We start from the raw sequence: 15936 nt of genomic DNA on the forward strand, positions 1-15936 counted from the left end.
AAAAAAGATGGCCTGATTCAATGAATCATGTTTTCTTTTTCCTTATGTGAACAGTCAAGTACATGTGTGTTGTCCACCCGTAAAATAAATCAGGCATCAGGATGCAGTATGAAAAAAGCAAGCAGGCAGAAGAAGTGGAATGGTCTTGGCAATGTGCTGCTTGGAAACCTTGGGTCCTGGCACTTATGTTGATGTTACTTTCACACATACCACCTACCTACACATAGTTGCAGACCAAGTACATCACTTCCTGGCAATGCTGTTGTACAGTAGCAGTAGTCTCTCTAGGCATAATAATTCTCCCTGCCACACTGCAAAAAAATGCTCAGAGTTCAATGTGTTGACTTGCAACCTACAGGATTTCAAGGATCTGCTGCTATCATCTTGGTGTTAGATGCCACACAACACTTTCAGAGGTCTTATGGAGTCCATGCTTATTGGCCTGATGGCAACTGAAGCCAATCAGTGGCCTCAGGAAGAGACCCCAGGATGTTACAGGTAGTGACATTACGTGCCCTTTACTGAGGCTACTGATTGGCCTCAGAAGTTATGTGTAGCAGAGTCTTCCACCAGAAGACAATATTTTTTTCTCCTTTACCAGCCTTTCAAAATATAACAATTTTGCCTTTAAGGCTGATCAGTGTGTATCTGCAAAACAACATGGATATTAAAGGGATCCTATCTCTCAGGAAAGGCTATTCGTCTCCTACCTTTCGTTGTCTTCTCCGCACCACCGTTTGCCTAAAATCTTGTCTTCTGTCGGTATGTAAATGAGTTATTTTGCAGCACTGGGCGCGGGCCCCAGTACTCAAACAGCACTGGGGACGGCCCCAATGCTGCAAGAGAACTCTCCAGCACAGCGTCCCTCTTCGTCTGGAACGAGGCCTTCACCACGTCTTCTAACTTCTAGGCCTCGGGCAAAGCCGACTGCGCATGCTCGCGGCCACAAGAAAAATGGCAGCTTACATAGTATTGTAAGTGACCGTTTTCTCATGGCCGGTGGGCATGCGCAGTCGGCTTGCCCTAGGCCTAGAAGTTAGAAGACACCACCGGAAGAAGACGCGGTGAAGATCTCGTTCCAGACGAAGATGGAGGCGGCGCTGGAGAGTTCTCTCGCAGCACTGGGGCTGCGCCCCAGTGCTGTTTGAGCACTGGGGCTCGCCCCCAGTGCTGCCAAAGAACTGATTTACATACAGACAAAAACCGGGATTTTAGGCAAATGGCAGCGCGGAGCACACAATGAAAGGTAGGAGACGAATAGCCTTTCTTAAGGCTAATCCGACGTGTTAATTAGAAAAAAAAGTGTTTGAAAGATAGGATCCCTTTAATGTTATTTAGCAAAATTCAGCATATTTGGTCAACTGGGTTAGGACCTTCCATGACCATTGCAATGGCTACCATTACTGGTTGCCACACATCTAAATGTAGAAGACCAAGATGTTGTTTTTATTGTTCCTTAAATATGGCAGATAAATGCCCAGGAAATGGACCAGATTGTAATTATTTACTACTATGGCAGCACAGATTAATGCTAGCGCTGCTCAGTATCCATTGCATTGGCTGACTGACCTGTTTGCTTATGGACGTTTTCTACATATTAGTCCTAGCACTTGGAATAAAGGACTGACCTCATTTTCTGTTTATGCTCCAGTCATGTAAAATAACCGCAGCATTTACATGCAATTCCTGATTCATAACGAAAAAGATCTAGCTACAGGATCTACCCCTCCTGTAACAGAAGGGTTAATCGCCAGGGACTGAGAAGGTGCCAGGATGAGGGCAGATTAGGAAGATATTCTATATGACAGATGGTTTGAGAGAGAGAGAGAGAGAGAGAGAGAGAGAGGGGTGGGGAGAGAGGAAACTAACCCCCTTCTGCAAGGAGAAGTGGGAGGCCTTACCTCAACCAGATGGAGGGGAATGCAATTTCCCCATTAACTCCATCATTACCATTAAAGTGGGGTCAATAAAAAATATTACATTTAAAAAAGTGTTTGCATGTGCTTTCCTATAACCATAAAGGGTTAATGTTCTAGTATCTGGTTCCAGCTTCTTCCTAGGGGTATGGAACCTTATGAAAATGATGGCTTCACTGTGGAGGATAGCAGGAGGGGGATTTTGATGATAAAATGACCTTCATCCCACCCCCACACCTTATCGTCACAGACGTGTGACTTTGGGAAGGTCCCTTTAGGGGGAGACTGAGACAGTGCATAAGCAGGAAGCTGCAAAAAGGACAAGTCGTGGTGGAGGGTGTTAGTAACTTAGTCATAGTCTCTGATCATCTACCATAATTCATATATGGAGTGAGGGGACTATTTAAAGGGGTGTAGTCTTGTTGGTCACAATCTCTGGTCAATGGTGTGTATATATGGAATACTGTATACTAGATATACTTGATAGGGAGAGAAGGAGTGGTTAGTAAAATGAGATTTTTTTATTTTTTTTTACCGGTCAAATGAGGAACATACAGTGTATAATGTTTGTAGGGGTAATTCGTATGTTACTTTATAGTCATAGCCTCCATCCATGATTATATACTGGAAATATTGTATACAAGGAGGGGAGGGGCTTAGTTATGGTGTCTGATCGTCTAGAGTACAATTAGAAGATACAGTACTATATATAAGTTATGACAATGTAAGGACAGCATATGGGGGATGGATTATGTAAAATACATATATAGGATTAGAAATGGAAGTTGTCAGTTTTAGTCTCTGATCATCTAAGGTGCAGATGAAAGATACGGTGTATAGGATATTAACAATACAGTCAGCCTCTAATCTAGGGAATAGATACTGTATATAGGGAGCGGCTCATTGGTACTGTATGTCTCCAACAAAGAAGGGTATGGAAAGAGGATAGTGTATACATACACAGCTGGGGAGGGAACACGTCTATGTACAGTTTCCCACCTATATATTTGTTGCCTGTGCATTCAGTGTCTCTGTATGTATATAATTATTTTCCAGACCTGTGCTGCTAAACAGGTGCATGGATATGGAGACTAATACTCTATCACGCAAATATATAAGGAGTGAAATTGCACATAGGAGCATCTGGAAGCCCCCATGTTCTGGCGTCAGGGGCACTTGACTATGTCTGTGTATCTCCTGTCTTTGTCTACTTCACCTTTCTATATCTGGATATTATCTCTAGCCTTGTTCTTTTGTCCTTCCTCTGAAATCCCCTCCACTCCCTTTACCCCTCCTCCCCCCATAGACAGACACCAGCTAATTGCATTACACCCCCATCTATGTGCAGGCAGAGTGGTTAGTGATTGTGACTGGCGGCGGCCGTTCAAGGGTTAATTCATCTCCCATTTCTACCTTCCCCCATTCTCTTCCCCTCTCTGACCTTTCTACTAATATCTTTCCTCTCTCTACTCCCCACCCCCTTCTTATCTCTCCCTGGGGCTGTTTTTCCCCCCTTCCTTCCCCTTGCAGCCCCCCTCCCATCCTCATGCCTAGGTTTCTATTCCTGGTTTAGCTTTCAGAGCTGACCCCCTTCCTTTGCTGCCAAACCCACAGTTTTCTTAGCAGGGGGGCACAGCACCGGGTGTGTGGTGTGTGTTTGGGTGGGTGGGGTGGGGGGGAGTGCCAAACATGCAGTGGTGATAGTGGTGGGTGGGGGACTGGCAATAGTGAGAGCTACGAAACATCTTGTACTTTCGCCCAGCAAAGCAGATGCCTACTTGGCACTGCCATCTCAAGCAGTGTAAAGGTGTGTCCGCAGCACAGTGCAACATTTCTATTTCTCACATATGTTCTCTCACAGAACCAAGTGAAAACCAGGTCAACTCTGCTGGACAGCACAGGCATGCATACCAGGCTCTGGGTGTCAGCAGCAAGAAATGTAGTATTTTATCTCAAATCACATCAATAGTGAGCAGGAGGTGTCTGTATGGGGGTGGGTTGGGGGAGGGCAGGATTGACCCTCTTAGAGCGTCATTTTTCAAAACTGATCTCCATGCATGTAAATCTAAAATGCCCTAATACATTTAATCGTCACAGAGTTGTTCTGTTTGCTGACCCTCTTGTCCTTTGGCCCTCAGATATCAACTTGCAGTTGTTCTGCTGCCCCAAGCATCACTATGCACCTCTTCAGGAACCCTGACAATCTGCACATGCTTCAAACCCCTTGAAGATGACCCTTCTGGATATCACACTGACCCATTCATTTCTATAGACCCGTACACGAGGTTGTTAATGACACTACACGTGGCTGTTAATGACACGGTGATGTGTTCGGGCCAACAGTCTGGGCCGCAAAATATAGAACAGGCCCTATTTCTGTCTGATTTTGTGACTTCTGTTCATTGAATTAAAGCGGGTGTGGAATCACGGGTTTTGCATGGGCGACACACGGGTAACATCCACATGTCCCCCATCCGCATGTCCACCCGTGCCATTAATTCACGGCAGCTGGCTAGCACACAATCATGTGCACCCGCCTTTTCTCTGGGGTGACTAGGGCTGGGAGATTATCACTTAAATCAGGGGTAGGCAACAGTGGTGTAACTAGGAATGGCGGGGCCCCGTGGTGAACTTTTAACATGCCCCCCCCCCCCCAACGACCCCCACATTTCTGTGCGTTCTATTATGCTCCATAGTGGCCCCTGCACAGTATTATGCCCCATAATGGCCCCTGCAAAGTATTATGCCCCATAGTAGCCCCTGCACACAGTATTATGCTCCATAGTGGCCCCTGCACAGTATTATGCCCCATAGTAGCCCCTGCACACAATATTACACCCCATAGTGGCCCCTGCCTACAGTATTATGCCCCACCGTGAACACCCATTAATAATTATTATACTCTGGGGTCTTTTCAGACTCCAGAATATAATAATTGGAGACCGAGGGGGATAAAAACATAAAAAAAACATCGTTGCTTACCTATCCCTGGCTCCGCTGCACTCCTCGGTGGTGTCAGCCATCTTCAATGACGTCCGGGACATCACATGACCTAGGACGCAGGCCCCAGTCATGTGACGTCAGGACTGTCACAGAAGTAGGCCCGAAGCCTGTCTGGATACCGGAGAGGTTAGTAACAGTGTTTTTTATGTTCTCATACCTCTGATCATTATACCAGTTTATATCAGTAACTCCAGCTGGTAACGGCCTGGTAAAAAAAACAAAACGCAGCAGTAGCGGCTGTCGCTGGGCCCCTAATGTCCCAGGCCCTGTGGCAACGGAGCCCCTGTTAGGCAACTTTCGGCACTCCAGCTGTTGTGCAACTACAACTCCCAACATGCTTCATTCACTTCCATGGGACTTCCAAAAACAGCAGAGCAAGAATGCAAGCTGGGAGTTGTAGTTTTACAACAGCTGGAGTGCCAAAGGTTGCCTACCCCTGACCTAAATCAAAATTATGCTTAGTCGGGCATTTTACCTTGATTACAATTAATTATTTAAGTAGTGCCCCCTTTAAACCACCCCCCTTTTACAGTTTGACTACATGTTGGGCAAACCTTGCAAAATTTGTCTCATGAGGTTCGTGTGTGGTTTCATCTAGACAGAACATGACCAAACCGAAACTGCTATCACATGAGCCACTAAGGCCCAATCACAAGCCTCGCGGTCCCTGATGTCAAGCAGAATCACTGAAGAGAACGGAGCCACAGGGATCCCATCCACACAGTGCAGAAAAATAGTTGCAGTGGAAATGCTGTGAACCATCACATTTTTGGAAATCGGAGCATGCCAATTATACCTATGGAAAAGGTGGCGGTTTCTGTATAGGTATAATTGAAGCAGAATGTCTGCAGAGGAACTCTGTGGACTTTCTGTAAAAAGTGCTGCGTGAAAAAACCAAGATGTGTTTCCACAGCGGGTTTTCCCGCATCTGCTGTATTGTGGGGGGGCGAATATGCACCGTGTGCCAAGGCGGATCTCCCTTGCCCCTGCGTTGCTTTTTGCCCCCCTTCTGCCAACTCCCTGCATCTACCATGGGCCCCGGACCACTCTCCCTCCCTCCTCCCGCGAACCCCCATCCCGCGGTGGCCACCTGAACCGTACTCAGGGGCCCCCTGAACCGTACTCAGGGGCCCCCTCCCGTGCGCCACCCTACATGCATGCCCCAGTAGTCCCTTGGACAACCTACTGCCCTGGTTTTCTGGGCCCCCCTCCCGCACGCCACCCTACATGCACGCCTCAGTAGTCCCTTGGACACCCTACTGTCCTGCGGGGCCCGGGCACCCTTCTTGTACCCCCTAAAGTGTGGACTGCGCACCAGCCTCCCGCGGGCACCCTAGGCCCTGTAATGGCTTGTTTGTTGGCCTCCCACTCTTAAATATTACTGTCCCTCGCCGCCGGCCAGGGCCCCTGCACATGTTTGGCCAGAGCTGCAGCCTACAGTCTGGCATGGTGCTTACCTGGCCAGCACAGACGAGTCCCACGGTGCTGCCCTGGCCCCCTGCACACCCTGGCCGGCGGGCACGCCTGTGGGCCGCCGTCCCGGGACTGTCGAGACTGCCGATGAACTTACCGAGCTGGTGAGTGCTGCTGTCTACCCTGCAGAGTTGCGCTGCGTTTCCGCGTGCGCTATGCCTAACACTTGCTGCCGCTGATGGTCTCGGTGGGCCCTGCAGAGCCAGGCGGCTTGCCCGGCTCGCAAAACGTACATCGCCCCGCCCTCAGACTGGCGCAGGCTTATTGGAACGCGCTGCTCCACAGGCCCGCCCTCCGCGCACCAATAGGAGCTCCGCTGACAGACCCGGGATGACGTCATCTCAGGTACTGCCGCGGGGCTCAGTTTCGCCAGTCGCAATGGGCTTGTTGGCGGTGTGGAAGGTTTGCCAAGAAGCCTATGTTTCCTTCCTGACAATTATGTTGGTGTGTGTAAAATTTAAGCCCCATCCCTTCAGCTGTTTGGCTGTGATAGAGGAACAAACATCCAAACACACAAACATCCAAACACACAAACTTTCACTTATAATATTAGTAGGATATTAGTAGGATTAGTAGGATAGTAGGATTAGTATAGTAATGTAATATAAGTATAATAATAGCAGTTCCGATTCTGATATGTTCGGTTCAAACGAAACTGAACCTCACAAATATTGTAATAATCAAACCGAAATAACCGATGCAAGCAAAATCATATCAGTTATACTGGTTGACATTTGGTTATTTTTTGTTTAATCGCCCAACCGTAGCTCAAACCATTAGTCTTTATTTAGTTACCTCCACCACCTCAAAGATTTAGAACTCCTTGGTCTTCTGTCCATTTAGTTTTCCATGCTAAATCATTGAAGTTTGTGGGTTACGGACAACAAAAGGAGGCTATCTATGTGCCGTTCATTTTGTTTTTCATGGACCACTTCAGAGCACATGGTTGAGTACATAATAATAATAATAATACATTTTATTTATATAGCGCCAACATATTCCGCAGCGCTGTACAATTTATAGGGTTCAGATACAGACATACATAACAAAGAACGTCATTTCACACAATGGGACTGAGGGCCCTGCTCAAAAGAGCTTACAATCTATGAGGTAGAGAGGGTGACACAAGAGGTAGCAGGGGCGGCATTGTTTATACAGTGTTCAGACAATTTTGTGCATTAGGAATTGTGATAGGCTTGTCTGAAAAGATGCGTCTTTAGTTTGCGTTTGAAACTGTAGAAGTTGGGAGTTAATCTGATTGTCCGGGGTAGAGCATTCCAGAGAAGTGGTGCAGCTCGGGAGAAGTCTTGTATACGAGCATGGGAGGTTCTGATAATAGAGGATGTAAGTGTTAGGTCATTGAGTGAGCGGAGAGCACGGGTTGGGTGGTAGACAGAGATGAGGGAAGAAATGTAGGGAGGTGCGGCATTATGGAGAGCCTTGTGGATGAGAGTAATAACTTTATATTTTATTCTATAATGAATAGGCAGCCAATGTAGCGACTGGCACAGACCGGAGGCATCGCTGTAGCGTCTAGCCTGATAGATGAGCCTGGCTGCTGCATTCAGAATAGATTGTAGAGGAGAGAGTTTAGTGAGGGGAAGACCGATTAGTAAGGAATTACAGTAGTCAAGGCGAGAATGAATCAGAGAGACAATAAGTGTCTTTAGTGTATCTCTGGTAAGGAAAGGGCGTATTCTGGAGATGTTTTTGAGGTGGAGGTGACATGAACGTGCGAGTGATTCAATATGAGGGGTGAAGGAAAGGTCTGCGTCAAATATGACCCCAAGGCAGCGGGCATGCTGCCTAGGAGTTATAGTAAGGCCTGAGACTGCAATGGATATATCAGGGACAGATCTGTTAGATGGTGGAAACAGTAGTAGTTCAGTCTTAGAGAGATTTAGTTTCAGATAGAGCGAGGACATGATATTAGAGACAGCAGAGAGACAGTCACTGGTGTTCTGTATGAGTGCAGGGGTGATGTCACGGGAAGATGTGTATAATTGGGTGTCATCAGCATAAAGATGGTACCTGAAGCCAAATCTGGCTTATTTCCTAAAATGATCAAACAAAGCATTAAACAGGTTGTCCAGGCTAAAAACCAAAAACATACCTGTCCCTGGTGCTTCAGTGTCCTCCAAGCACGGTCCGGTACTATTAGTCGGTGGTCTTTTTTTGCGGAAGTCCTCATCGGCTGTGACATCCCGGTTCCCGGGTAGTGACGTTTCCGGGTTCCTTCTTTAGGTCACTGATTGGCCTCAGCGGTCACATGCGGCAGGGATATCTGCCAGAAGCAAACAACAGAGCTTTAGAACAGGACTGCACTGGGAGACACGGGAGCACCGAGGACAGGTGAGGATCTTTTTTTAAAACATAAATAAATAAATAAATAAATAAATAAATAAATAAATTTAAAAAAAAATTTCTCACCTCCCCAGCCTAATTACAAAATAAAGTTTTAGCTTGGACAACCCTTTTAAGTTCAGTAGGTAAAGTCAGGGGGGTGCTCATTAAGGATGCCCGATTTTTATCATCAACGAATAATGATAATTGGTATAGTGGAATTGCCCAGCAAATCAATGATATGAATGAGGCGAGTTGAATAGAGCCACATATTTAGTAAATTTCTATTTAAAGCATTTAACTCCTTACTCTCCAGATTTATACTGCTGACTGTGTGGGGAGTGGAGACGCACCTATGGCTGCAGTACATGGAGGGGGTGGTGCAGGCTTTGCCCTTTGTTCTGTATTGGGGGGAGAGGCACACCTGGAGGGAGGGGAGCAGGTCAGGAATTCTCAGGGTCAAAGGAGGATTTGTACCTCCAGGACATAGAGAGGGGGAGGAGGGCTGATGGCTGAACACTAAGAAATAAAGGCCTCATTCAGTTGTATTTAGGAGCAGAATATAGATATGGCTAAACACGGCCTCCGACCCTAAACACGTTTATGCACTAACTGTGCAGTATGTAACCATTCATTTACACCAGGCTCTGAGTGTGCAATTCAAACAACCATATATAATGAGGATATAGATTTCGGTATGAGTTAGTGTAAGAATGAGGGATGGGTTTAGGTGGTCATGTAGGTTCTGCACAGTTGCATGTATATTCCCAACAGGGGCACGTGGTAGAGAGTGGAATAGTCATGCACGATCCCATTTATAGATAATCAATTACATTTGACATGGAGGTAGATCTGTCTGATCATGACAATCATGATCATGACAATCACAACAAGTTCTTAAGAATATACATACCGTAATCATTATTCTACGGAAGAATATACCATACAAAAAGTACAGTACAAGATCAGCAATAAAGAGGTTAGTGCAGGTAAACAACCTTCCTTCAGGGAGAAGTGAGGGGACAGAGAAGAGGAACTTGCCACAACCCACCTGCTGCCACATTCTTTTTTTAGGGTGCTAAAAAGGGGAAGGAGGTTTTTCTGTGAATAAGGATATGTGGGATTGACAAAGCTCTAAAGAGGAACAGGGTATTCCAATTGTGATGCTAACCCCCACTGTCCCCTCCCTCCTCTCCCACCACCTGGTATAGAGAATTAGGAACTAGGGATGCATTCATGGTGCAGTTGTATGAAACTAAAATTGCATTAAAAAAGGGCATGTATTTTTTATGTGGTTATTGGAGCAGTTTGTTAAATTAAATCAATGTGCTTCACTTGTAAAATCAAGAAAAGCACCAAAAACCCCATCAAAATTGCATGCATTTGTTTCCGAAGCAGTTTTAACTGCACCCAACTGCAAAACTCATACTTGCCAAAGACAAGTTCAAATTGACATTTGTTTCACTGCCACAAGATGATGCATATTCCTGGTTACAATGCCCTTATAGGGATAAGAGAGTTAGCTCTTCTAGTGTGTCATCTGTTGCAGGGGCATAACTTGAAGGGGTGCAGAGGGTGCAGTCACACCAGGGCCCAGGAACCTTAACACTACTGCTGGCATAAGTATTGAGTGCAGCTTCCATCTGGCCCATAAGCCAAGGAGATCAACAGAGTACCCTAACCACACTAAGGTTGATTAAAGCGATCCTATCATTGGATACCTTTTTTTCTAAGGCTGGTCTTACACAACCGTATTGAATGTACGGTCCGCAAGTTGCAGATCAACAACACTAGTTGCTGATTGGCAACATAAACTTTGCAGATGTCCGTGTCCTGCCGCACTCACCTATAGCGTTCTATGGGCGAGTCCATGCAGTGCCGCAATTCACGGCCATTACGGACATGTCCTATAAATTGCAGACCACGGTTGCGGCCCGGCCACACCACGGATAAAATATCCGGTGGTGTAAGAGGCCACATTGAATATAATGTGTCCGCAATTGAAAACCCTCAATTGGGGACCATTTGCAGACTTACATTACGGTCGTGTAAGACCAGCCGTAGGAATAGCCTTCAGAAAGGCTATTCTTCTCCTACCTTTATATGTCTTCTCCGCATCGCCATTCGGTAGAAATCCGGGTTTTCTTTGGTATGCAAATGAGTTCTCTCACAGCACTGCGGGCAGTCCCCACCGCTCAATCAGCACTGGGGGCGGAAAACCCGGATTTCTACTGAACGGCGGCTGTAGGATGTCTGCTGTGGACATCCCACAGTGGACCTGACCACACCAAAAAATGTTATAAATCGACCTGTCTTTTAAACTTTACATTAAAAAGGTTGAAGTTTGTGTGGCACATGCAACAATAATTGACCTGCAGTATATTTAAACCCCACTGCAAACTTGCCCATGATGTTGCCAGCCTTAAAAGGTTGTTGTTGATTGGAAAAACATTGCTGCTTTCTCCTAAAACCAGTACTACACCGGTCCCTATTCAATTCTATGAAATACTAGACACAACCCATGGACACTGTTTGTAGAATAAACCAACCATTTTTTATTTTTAATTCTGGACAACCTTTTTAGGGTATGTCCACACAGTGGAAAATGAAGAGGAATTCATTTTCCGCTGCTGGCGTTTTCGCCCACGACCGGAGGCTGATGTAGTGTATTGGCATACCGTTGCAGCTATCCACTGCTGATTAGGCCTGGATGAATGGCCTTAATCAGCAGGGAGGCTCCAGCCATGAAATCTGTGACTCAACCAGCTGCAGAATCTGCGGCATGATGGAGCAGGATGCTTCTTTTTTCCACGGGGAATGTGGATTCTGGTCAGAATCTACCCCAGATTCAGAGGCGAAATTTACCAACTACTAATACTTTCAACTACTTTGGCATCCTATGCCAATGTGATTGTACAGATTGGTGGACCAGGTAGCAAATTCTGCTCTATCACTCAGGCATCTGCTAGAGAAGCCTTGTGAAGGCCTGGTTTATGAAGATGCAGACAAGAGCAGCAGAGCTCCTGAAAAGTGCCTCCTCCCCCCCCCCACAAAAAAAGGAAAGATACCCACCTGGCTATGTTTGGTTGTGTGATGGGCGCCCCCTAATTAGGACATGCCCCCAATTGACAGATCAAAAAAGTCCCCTTATTTGGCCCCCATACAGTATAACACCCTCTTTTTTTTTGTCCCACAACAGTAAATAATCCCCCTTTTTTGCCCGCAACACGATACATGACCCCCTTTTTCTGGCACCCCACATGACCCTCTTTTACTGCCCATCACACGGTATATGACCCCCCTTTTTTTTCTTTTAACTTCCGTCACACGGTATATGACCCACTTATTTAGCCCCCACACAGTATGTGACCCCTTTTTTTTACTCCCCCCACACAGTATATGACTCTCTTTATTGCCCCTCCACACAGTATATGACCCCTCTTTTCATGCCCCCCAGTATATGACCCCTCTTTATGACTCCCACACAGAATCTGACTCCTCTTTATGGCCCACACACAGTATATGACCCCTTTTATAGCCCATATAGACTATATGAACTCTTTTTATGGCCTCCATACAGTATATGACCCCCTTCCCCCTCACACACAGCCATCTCCAAGATTTCTCCCATCCCCCATACTCTGGAACTCCCTACCAAGACACATAAGACTGACCCCCACAATCACAAGCTTCAAGAAGGCCCTGAAGACTCAACTATTCAGGAAGACCTACAATCTCCAATAACACTATCACCACACTGTCATCTGAACAGTCTCCCCCCTCTCCTTCTGTCTCTATCCCTCTTCCCTCATAGATTGTAAGCCCTTGCGGGCAGGGCCCTCTACCCCACTGTGCTAGTGGTCACTGTTAGTATTATATTTGTCTGTATGTTTTGTGTGCTGTGTGTAAACCCCCAAATGTAAAGCACCATGGAATTAATGGTGCTATATGTGAAGAGGTAAACTGTTTTGTGTTATGTTTCAATGTGATTTCCTCTATGTAACCTTAGTGGTGGTACAGGAGTCCCCAGGTCTGGTAATATCTCTGTGTGAATGTTCTATTCCTGCTTCTTATTCCTTTCTTTCCTCATTAGGCTGGCCACCTAATGCTCTATTTTCCTACTATTTCTTGTTTTACCATCTGGGAACAATATACTAACACTAAGGAACTGTTCACATTAACATGGATTTATAAAGTGTTTTTGTATATTTACCTGCAGTAGTGGGGTTGCACTGGGGTGTGTCTGCCCTGATCTTATAAGAGGCAAGTCTGCAGCAACTCCAGGGTTTTATAGGGAAAACTGCAGAGGATTATGGGAAATGTCTAAGGTATAAAATGATACCAATTCCCAGAAAGCTGGGGGTGTGTTGGTGAAGTTCACATGATGAATAGTTTGTGAGACTACAGCAGCCTGAGGTACAAGGTGTTTGTTGTACACACTATGGAGATTTTCTGAAGATTTTTTTTTTTGTTAAAACTGGACTTCTGGAAATAAACTCCTTTTGGATTCTTTTCATCAATCAAGGACCGATTGTTTTTTGAAAAATCTCATGCTTCACACACACATTATATATATATATATATATATATATATATATATATATATATATATATATAAATAATAATAATATGATCCCCCTATTTATGGCCACAGACAGTTTATTATCATGTTTTATACCCCCCCACACAGTATATGGCCCCTTTTTTAAAGCCCGCTTGCAATATATGACCCCCTTTTCACACACACTTCATAAAGAATAGCAGCTGAAACTTTTTACTTATCTGTCACCCTCTGCTTCCGCCTCCAGAGTGTGCTGTAGCTGATGCTGAAAAACGTCAGAACACTGAACATGATGTCCCATCATTCATCATTGTTTTTATGTAAGTGTAGTGCCACCTAGAGGCGGAAGGCGACCTGGACAAGAGCGTGGACAGGTGAGTAAAAAGTATTGGCTACTGCATATTGCAATAACATAATAAGTTACATCTTATTAAAAAAAAATTGCATCCCCCCCCCCAGGCGATGGCACGGCGCCTCATGGAAGATGTGCCCCTGTGAGAGCCACTGCAGAGCATTTTTAGGTGTCTGGGGGCCACTGAAAGCCTTATAAATTGTGGTAATTTATTATACTGTGTTGGGCCTCTGGAGAACCATATACTAAGGAGCATGACATTATGTGGGGCCGGGTGATCGTAAAAGGTGATTTTTTTTATATGTGCTGGATGGGATTATAGGATAGTGCAGCTTCAAGGGTGTATTCACACACTGCAGCTCTGATCTAGTTACAATTGCATTAAAACTGCAGCAGAAAAAAATGCATATGGTTTTGAGGTGTTTTTAGGTGAGGTGAAATAGATTTATGTTCCATCTGTAAGTTCAAAAACTGCCATTTTTTTGTGTCTTTTGGTAAAAATTATTTCAAAGGTGTTTTCCCCGAGGAATTTTTTTTTTCCAGGGGTGCCCTGAGTCAGAAAATGTTGGGAAACACTGAGGAATAAATGGCTACGAAACACTGTTGGTAGAGCTGGGTGATTAATCAAAAAATAACCAAAACTGAACATCAACCCGGATAACCAACATGACTTTGTGAATGTTGTTTGTTTTGTTTCAGTTAGCACAATATTTGCGAGGTTATACCTACAGTTTAGAATCAAAACTGATATTATCATACTCTGAGGTCTCTTCAGACCCCAGTGTATAATAAGCGGAGGCCCAAGAGAGATGAACAAACATAAAAAATACAGTGTTAGGTTATGTTCACATCTGCATTCGGGTTTCCATTTGTGGGGTCTGCTTGGGGACCCCCCCCTGAAGGGAAATCTAATCCACTTAAAAAAGCGGTTACCAGCAGAAACCTGCAGACCCCATAATAGGTCCCCTGGCTTTCTGCTCAGTTTCCACCGAAAAAGTGCAAAAAAATGAGGAAAGGGGAACAGAGTCCCCAAACAGATTTCAAGCGTTGGTGTGAACCCAGCCTCAATCACGTCTCCTCAGCTCCGGCGCAACTCCCTCTTCTAGTCTTCTGACTGATGTTGCAATGCTTGCTTCTATTTGTCAGAATGCCACGTGACTGCTGAGGCCCAATTACAGGCCTCAGCAGTCCCTGAGGTCACTCAGAAGAGATGAGGGAGCTATGCCGGAGCTCAGAAGAGGTAATTAACATAGTTTTTTATGTTTAATCACCTCCCTTGGGCCTCCACTTATACTCTGGGGTGTGAAGAGACCCCAGAGTATAATAGCAGTTTTGGTTCTGACCTTGCAAGATGAATTTTGTGAGATTCACCCATGCTCATACTTTGAAAGGGGCATGAACTAAATAATCGCCATTAATCGTAATCGAGGTAAATTGCCCATTTAATCTAATTAATTTGATTTAGGTCAGAATTGTCAATCCCTAACTGTTGGCACTGTTTATCTCTATTATAAGGCTACGTTCACATGACAATTTTTAATTCGGATTTAGGAAAATAAAAGGCTTGTACCAGGCTACATGTACATTGTAAAATCATCAATTAAACTTTTTTTTTTTTTTTTTTCACAGCTGTTTTGTATCTGTGGCATGGCTTTTTTCACTAACACTCACCTCCTCACTTCCGTGCTGTTCTGGACTGGAGTCTTCACGGAGCTGTAGGCCACATAGAAGTGATGCCATCACATCGTTCCTGCAGCTCCTGGGGAAGAGAGGGGGAGAATGGTGAAGCAGAAGGGGCAACACGGTGGCTCAGTAGTTAGCACTGCAGCCTTGCAGCGCTGGAGTCCTGGGTTCGAATCCCACCAGGAACATCTGCAAGGAGTTTGTATGTTCTCCCCGTGTTTGCGTGGATTTCCTCCCATTCTACAAAGACATACTGATAGGAAAAAAAATGTAAAATGATCTCTATATGGGGCTCACAATCTATATGGGGCAACCCGGACTTACTGACTGGAACAGCAAATACAGAACTGTCCTACTGTCCCAAGGGGGCCCCCACTACCAGTGGCGTAACTACCGCGGTAGCAGCAGAGGCAACTGCCACAGGGCCCAGGACATTAGGGGCCCGGTGACAGCCGCCACCGTGGCTATCATTATACTCAGGGTCTTTTCAGGGAAGGCGGTGGAACAATAGGGCAGAGAGGAAAACAAACATTGTTAAAAGTAAAACCAAATTTGGCATAATAAAGTCAATAAGTATCTAAGAGCAAAAAAAAAAAAGAAGAAAC

The 15936-nt window shown here is 45.3% G+C and overlaps 1 protein-coding gene across 1 annotated transcript in view; it reads right to left on the reverse strand.

The window, feature by feature from the left end:
- Positions 1-15386, reverse strand: part of ZBTB46 (zinc finger and BTB domain containing 46) — a 71862-nt gene extending 56476 nt beyond the window's left edge. The window contains exons 1-2 of the mRNA XM_075276919.1: positions 15320-15386; positions 8506-8676 (exon numbers count right to left, since the gene is read on the reverse strand). The gene's annotated coding sequence lies outside the window, so the exon portion shown is untranslated. The remainder of the gene's footprint in view (positions 1-8505; positions 8677-15319) is intronic.
- Between the last annotated feature and the right edge of the window lie 550 nt (positions 15387-15936).

This window comes from Leptodactylus fuscus, chromosome 6, assembly GCF_031893055.1.
Source record: "Leptodactylus fuscus isolate aLepFus1 chromosome 6, aLepFus1.hap2, whole genome shotgun sequence".
NCBI lineage: Eukaryota > Metazoa > Chordata > Amphibia > Anura > Leptodactylidae > Leptodactylus > Leptodactylus fuscus.